Source organism: Mus pahari, chromosome 3 (assembly GCF_900095145.1).
Source record: "Mus pahari chromosome 3, PAHARI_EIJ_v1.1, whole genome shotgun sequence".
Taxonomy (NCBI): Eukaryota; Metazoa; Chordata; class Mammalia; order Rodentia; family Muridae; genus Mus; species Mus pahari.
Window position 1 is genome coordinate 133,323,329 of NC_034592.1, and position 6,752 is coordinate 133,330,080.

Genomic DNA, 6,752 nt, shown 5'->3' on the forward strand with positions numbered 1-6,752 from the left:
GACAGAAAGAAAAAGAAGAAAAGAAACAGAAAGAAAAGGAAGGAAGGAAGGAAGGAAGGAAGGAAGGAAAGAAAGAAAGAAAGAAAGAAAGAAAGAAAGAAAGAAAGAAAGAAAGAAAGAAAGAAAGAAAGAAAGCAAGCAAGCAATCCTAACGGTAGCAGAATTTCAGCACACCCATTTTATCTGGTATGAACTCCAGGCACAGCCTTTTGTCAGTGATTGTTATCTAAGATATTACGGGGTTGTTCCTTTGAAGGATTCTCAGAGCCTTTTCATAACTTAGTCCCTAGACATAGCTGGCAAATCAGAGAACTGCTTTGATGTGGATCCTTCAAAAAGACCCCTAGATAAGAAAAGAGGTTCTGGTATGCAGAAATTGATTTGCTAAAGGTGCCCTCTGTGTAACAATAAAAAGCAAGCGGTTCTAGTTAGAAGTTGCCAGCATTCAATCCTCGAGAGGCTGATCTCCCTGCTGCCAGCAAGGCCAAAACACACCCTGCCTTGTGTCTCAACAATCCACAGTCCCAAATAATGGAGAAAATGAATAAATAACTGATCTGACTGCTAATAATACTATACTGTCACCCCTGGGTCCAGAAATAACTATTTTTATTAAGGACTGATTCCAGAGTTTCCCTAGATAAGCACACATGCTCTAAATAAATCCTCCCTCTTAAACATAAAGGGTGCATGCTACACAGTATATAGATGCTTTCTTCTTTGTTTTGTTTTTTTCAATTCTACAACATTATCCAGGAATTTTTCTATATCAATTCATATGGCTTTCTTGCTCCTCCTACCTCAACAGACCAACAAGACAAACACTGAAAAAGCATTCTCCCACTCTGAGCAATCAGGTTGTTTCAAGCAAACTCTGCCACAATGAATCACTCTATACATATACAGTTTTGTGCACGAAGGCATAGGCAGGTCTAGGACAGTCCTAAATGCAAACTCTCAGATCAAAATCTTCATCTGTAATTACAAAGTGATTACCCTCCCAAATCCTTGCTTCCCTCAAAAGCAAAGCAGTTGCCACCGATGAAATGTTGTCCGTCTGATGGGTGGAAATGGCCATCTTGGTGTACTTCGGGCTTTCTGTAATTAAGGATCAAAAGTAAAGCTAGGGGTACAGTTCACTGGTACAGCAAATGCCTATCTACTTTTGAGACCCTGGGTTGTATCCCCAGTATGGGCAGGGGGAGATTTAGCAAGGAGAAGAAACAAAATGTACTTGAGTGTCCTTTCAGATGCTGAGGTGATTTGGGTTTTTAATTAGGTCCTTTGCACAATACAATATCCATTGCAATTTGATTTTCATTCTTCTTAGTTACTAGAAGCTTTAAAAACTTAAGAGATTTATTTATTTTACTTTATGGGAGCTGTGTCAGCATGTATCATATGCAAGCTTCATGCCCGTGTAGGTCAGAAGTGGGGATCAGATCCCCTGGAGCTGCTCGTAACTGCCAAACCATCTACCCCAGCTCTTGGAAGCTCTTTATTAGAGCAGTTAGCTCCTTGTAACTATTCATCCTTTATGATTCCATGCATGGCATAAGCATTATTATATTTAAAGTCCAGTTAAGTGGAGCACGTTGACCCACACTTAAAATCCCAGCAATTGTGAGGCTGAAGCAGAAGGATCACAGGTTCAAAAGTGTGTGCCCCCCTCTTGCCCCCTGAAAAGTGAAAGTAAAACAAAATATGTAAACATGGATGCTTTGAGGTAGACTAGCTTATTAATGCAGCCACAAAAGGGAAGAGCTGAGGCCAGTCTGCACCTTGCCTCACGCAGTGACGTGGGTTCTCGTTGGTAGTTAGGGGGACTCCCTCACAAAGCCTGTGAACACGTTTTATGGTGCCATTCCTGAAACTGCTTTAGCTTCGGAGACAGCTTGGATAGGACCCACAGGAAAACACCAGGTCAGTGTTCTCATGTGAAATACATTAATTAGTGTATATATCACAACAACAAAATGGAGACTGCTATGTTGTATAATTAACATATATCAATAACATTTTCATAATTAAAAAGGCCTCATACCAAGATTATAAAAAATTTTCATGGGCTGGGGAGATGGCTCAGCGGGTAAGAGCACCCGACTGCTCTTCCAAAGGTGCAGAGTTCAAATCCCAGCAACCACATGGTGGCTCACAACCATCCTTAACAAGATCTGACTCCTTCTTCTGGGGTGTCTGAGGACAGCTACAGTGTACTTACATATAATAAATAAATAAATAAATAAATAAATAAATAAACAATGCAGAAAAAAATTTTCATTCCTCTTTTCTTCCAGTATTTTTAACTTTGATCCATTTGTACATTAAAAACAACAAGCAAACAAACACACAAACAAGCAAACAAACTAGGGTCCCACTGTGTCGTCCTGGCTGTCCTGAAAACCACGGAGTTCAGCCTGACTTAGCCTGTCAAGTGTTATGATTAAGGGCAAGGGCCACCAAACCCAGCACATTGTATTTTTGATGTTTGCTATACAGAGCAAGATGCAGATTCAAATATTTTATTTCAAATGTCTATATATCTGCCTCTCAAAGAATAAAAATCAAGGAAGCAAATCCAAAGCAACAAACAAACCCAAACAAAATCAAACCACTAAGTGAATGAATCCAAGGCTGCAGGTGCAGCTACCTGGTAGACTGCATGACCAGCATTGAGCTAGCTTGTTCAAGGACCTGGGCTTGATCTCTAGAACCAGGAAAACGTTTAACTTTCTCCTGGATTACTCACGTGACCCTTATCCTACACTAACTTACAGAGGGGACCTTACTGGTCTCCTATCCTGGCTCACTTCCTGTTACTCATCTGAGGAGTGCTGTAGCATGGCCCAGGCCTACCACAAAGGGGACCACAGAGAGAAGCAGAGAAACTACATGGAAAGAACAGGAGGATTTGCCCTGAGATCATGATGAGAGAGCAGGCATGAGGTCACAAATGGACTAGAAGGAGCCAAGGCATTTGGGTAGTGAATCCAAGGACAGTTCAAGTAATAAGTGACACCAAGTGTCAAAAGAAAAAGAAAGTAGGCCTGGGGCTGTGACCAAGCAGTAATGCTCTTGTCTAATACGTGCACCCCCAACACTGCACCCATGCTGCCATCAGGGGGATTAGCTGAAATTGGTGTTTTCTGTGACTGTCTTACATTTCAGAAGTCCTGGATGGGATAACAGACAGGGGATTCAAACTACAGAACTTTATTCTTACAGACCAATGATATGAATGTGTTGACTCTTACTTAGTACAGCCAGCAAGCAAGGAAAGATAGATCATGCTCCCACTGTGGAGAAATGGAAAATGAAGTCAGTGCTATCAAATGGCATGCCCAGGTCTGGCCTCTACTTGGTAATGAGCTCACATCCCTGCCCACTCTTTCCATTCCACCGAATCCTTGTTTGAAATGAAAAAAGCATAGTCAGAAATATACAGAAGAGCACAAAGGATACATGACCTTGCTTTCTCCATAGTGTTTCAGATTACCTGACAAGGCTGGCACACAGCAAAGGCCAGCAGGAGTAAGACAGAATCCTACCACACAGACTAGACCAAACGCAGGCAAAAGCACTCTAGTGTTTACTTAGCTTTAAAAACAGCTTTACTGAGACATAATTGACACACTAAGTACATAAAGTGTATAATCTACCAAGTTTGAACTTAAATTCCATCACCAGAGTAAAAATAACCAAGAGGCCCGTCTGTGAGCCTGTTTCCAGCCCCTCTCATGCTTCCCTCTCAACCCCTCCAACTTCAATTGTCTGTGGGTCTACTTTCTATCACTAGAGATGACTTTGGATTTTTTTTGTCTTCACACAGCATATTTGGGATCCATGCTGTGCACTCACTGTTGGCCCTGTCAATATTCATTTCTCTCTTTTAAAATCCTCATATCACTCCCTCGCGATGGGCAAAGAGACACCTTGGTGGGGGTGGTATTCTTACATCAGTCAGGGGCAGAGCAGATGGCAGTCCCTTGGTCATCCTAGCTTGATGCCTGGCCAGATAGCCAAAGCTGTCTCATGCCTAGGACTCATAAAAATCAAATCAAATAAAGTCAAACCCAGGCAGTGCAGCACATGAGGAGGAAGACAAACAAAGATCTGTGGACTGCCATGCCTTCCAGCTCATGGCACAGGCAGGCCATAGACGCCAGCTTGCCACCACGCCATACAGCACAGATGGAAGATATTGCCAAGGGGCCTGACAGCTATGTGAGCCACCACAATGTGTGAGTATGTGGTGGTCAGATGGAAGAGAAAGAGAAGTGGAGCAACTTGGGCATTGTGAAGAGAGATGGAACTGGAGACTTAAGGGTGGAGAGGAGTAGCCTTTTATGAGTGGCCAGCCTCACCCTCTGTGGCCATGGTGAGGTCCCAGTCTGAGCGGACACTGGGGGCCATGTCTGAGTCCAAGGCTACATAGTGGGAGGAGTCAGTGTCAATGTCCTTGGCTCTATTACCACTACCCTGGTTGAGGCAGCTGCTGGGAAACACATGGATGAATGTCCAGGAGCTGTGAATAACTGTCCCTGCCCCTCACTGGATTCAGTGCTCAGGATAGCTGACCCCATCTCTCACTAGTAGCACTCAGGAGAACAGGCCCTATGTCTAGCACAGGCACCACAGAGGAGCTGGTCTTGGAGAAGGGGTGTGGGTGAGCCAACCCTGAGGGCATGAGTATAGGAGATCTGACCCTGCCACATGTCTTCCATGGGGTGGCACAGGTACAGAGGTGATGCACCCCCTACCCACCCCTTGCCACCAGGAAAGCTGTCCTCAGGGTCATGAGCTTGAGAGAGCTAGCCTTGCATCTTGCCTGGACAGCATAGCAGAAATGACTATGGTGGCAGGGGTTACAGGTGAGCCAGCCTGGAGGGTGAGAACTTGAGAGAACTGGTCTCATTACTCATCTGCCATTAGGTGGTTGTGGGTTTGGATGTGATGCCTTGACCCTCACCAGTTGGGGTCATAAGAGTTGGTCCTGCCTATCACCAGCTGCAGCACCTAAAAGAACAGGCCCTGCACCTCACCTGGGCAGCAGGTGACTCCAAAGGCAAGAGCATGGGAGAGCTGGTTCTACCACTCCCCTGCCATGAGGTAGCCTGGGCCAAGGGGAGATGCCCCCTGCCTCCTCACCTGAGGCAGTTGGAAGGAGTGACCCTGGGGACATGAGAGCAGGTGAGCTGGCTCTGCCCTTCTCTGGCAGAAGCACCCTGCAAAGTGGACCCTATACCTCACCTGAGCAGCAGAGTAAGGTTGGTCCTGGTTGAAGGGGAATGGGTGAGCCAGCCCAAGGGGAAGAAAAGGAGAGCTGGTCCCACCACTCATCTGCCATGAGGTGGCATTAGTGCAGAGGTGAGGTTCTCACCTATTCACCCCTCACCACCTACAGCTAGAACTGGCCCTGAGGTCATGAGAGTGGGGGAGCTGGCCCTGTAGCACTCGGAAGAACAGGACTCTGCACTTTGCCTGGACAATACAGTGGAGCTGGCGCTGATAGTAAAGACATAGGTGAGCCAGCTGCAAGGGTGTGAGCAGGGTGCTAGCCCGGCCCTTCACAGGCTGCGGCACTTGGGGGACTTGATCTCACGTCATGACTCGGCAGCACAGTGGAGCTGGCTCTGGAGGTGTGGGTGAACAAACCCCAAGGGCATGAGAGTAGGAGATGTTTTCTACACTTTGTTTTTTCTTTGTGTGTGTGTGTGTGTGTTATATTTTGGAGGGGAGGTTGTAAGGGTGAACGTCAGATATGAGAGGACAGGAAGATGAGTGGGACTAAGATACATGATGTAAAACTAACAAAGAATCAGTAAAAAGTTAACAACAACAACAACAACAACAACAAAACCCTAGTTTCTTAGAAAACTTTTTGTTTTTTGTTTTTTGTTTTTTTTTGAGACAGGGTTTCTCTGTATAGCCCTGGCAGTCCTGGAACTCACTTTGTAGACCAGGCTGGCTTCGAACTTAGAAATCTGCCTGCCTCTGCCTCCCGAGTGCTGGGATTAAAGGCATGTGCCGCCACGCCTGGCTTCTTAGAAAACTTTTTTTTCTTTTTTTTTTTTTAAAGATTTTATTTATTTATTATATGTAAGTACACTGTAGCTGTCTTCAGACACTCCAGAAGAGGGAGTCAGATTTCGTTACGGATGGTTTGAGCCACCATGTGGTTGCTGGGATTTGAACTCTGTACCTTTGGAAGAGCAGTCGGGTGCTCTTACCCGCTGAGCCATCTCACCAGCCCAGAAAACTTTTAAGTTAACAACAAAATGGAACAGAAGCAAACAAGAGAGATTTCTCATATATTCCTCTCCATACATTTATATTTGTACATCCTCCCCTGGGTCCCCAGGACCTCCCACAGAGTAGACCATTTGTCTGCTGAAGAGCTTCCATCAACACATTTGTACCCAGAGTTCATAGTTTAGATGAGAGTTCACATTTGCTATTGTACATTAAGGATTTTTTGTAAATGTATACAATACACATCCAGGATTGCAGAATAACAATTGTGCTGAGTCAGCTTGCTCTGTTTGTCTCTGTCTCTCTCACCTCCATCCCCTCCTCACTACCCCCTCCCCAACTCTACTGTGTGGAGACACCAAGATCTGGAGAGAAGGATCACTGGAGTGTGCTTTTTATTTTTTTTTATTTTTTTATTTTTTTATTTTTTTTTGGTTTTTCGAGACAGGGTTTCTCTGTATAGCTCTGGCTGTCCTGGAACTCACTTGGTAGACCAGGCT

At 44.9% G+C, this 6,752-nt stretch overlaps 1 protein-coding gene and 1 non-coding gene across 2 annotated transcripts in view; one reads left to right on the forward strand and one right to left on the reverse strand.

Annotated features, from left to right (window-relative positions):
- The window catches only part of Abhd12 (abhydrolase domain containing 12), a 71,509-nt gene that overhangs the window by 47,166 nt on the left and 17,591 nt on the right, over nt 1–6,752 (reverse strand). The gene's annotated exons all lie outside the window — the stretch shown is intronic.
- Nucleotides 3,907–4,049, forward strand: LOC115063708. The gene has a single exon (XR_003843590.1). It is a non-coding gene; the product is annotated as a small nucleolar RNA SNORA48 (small nucleolar RNA).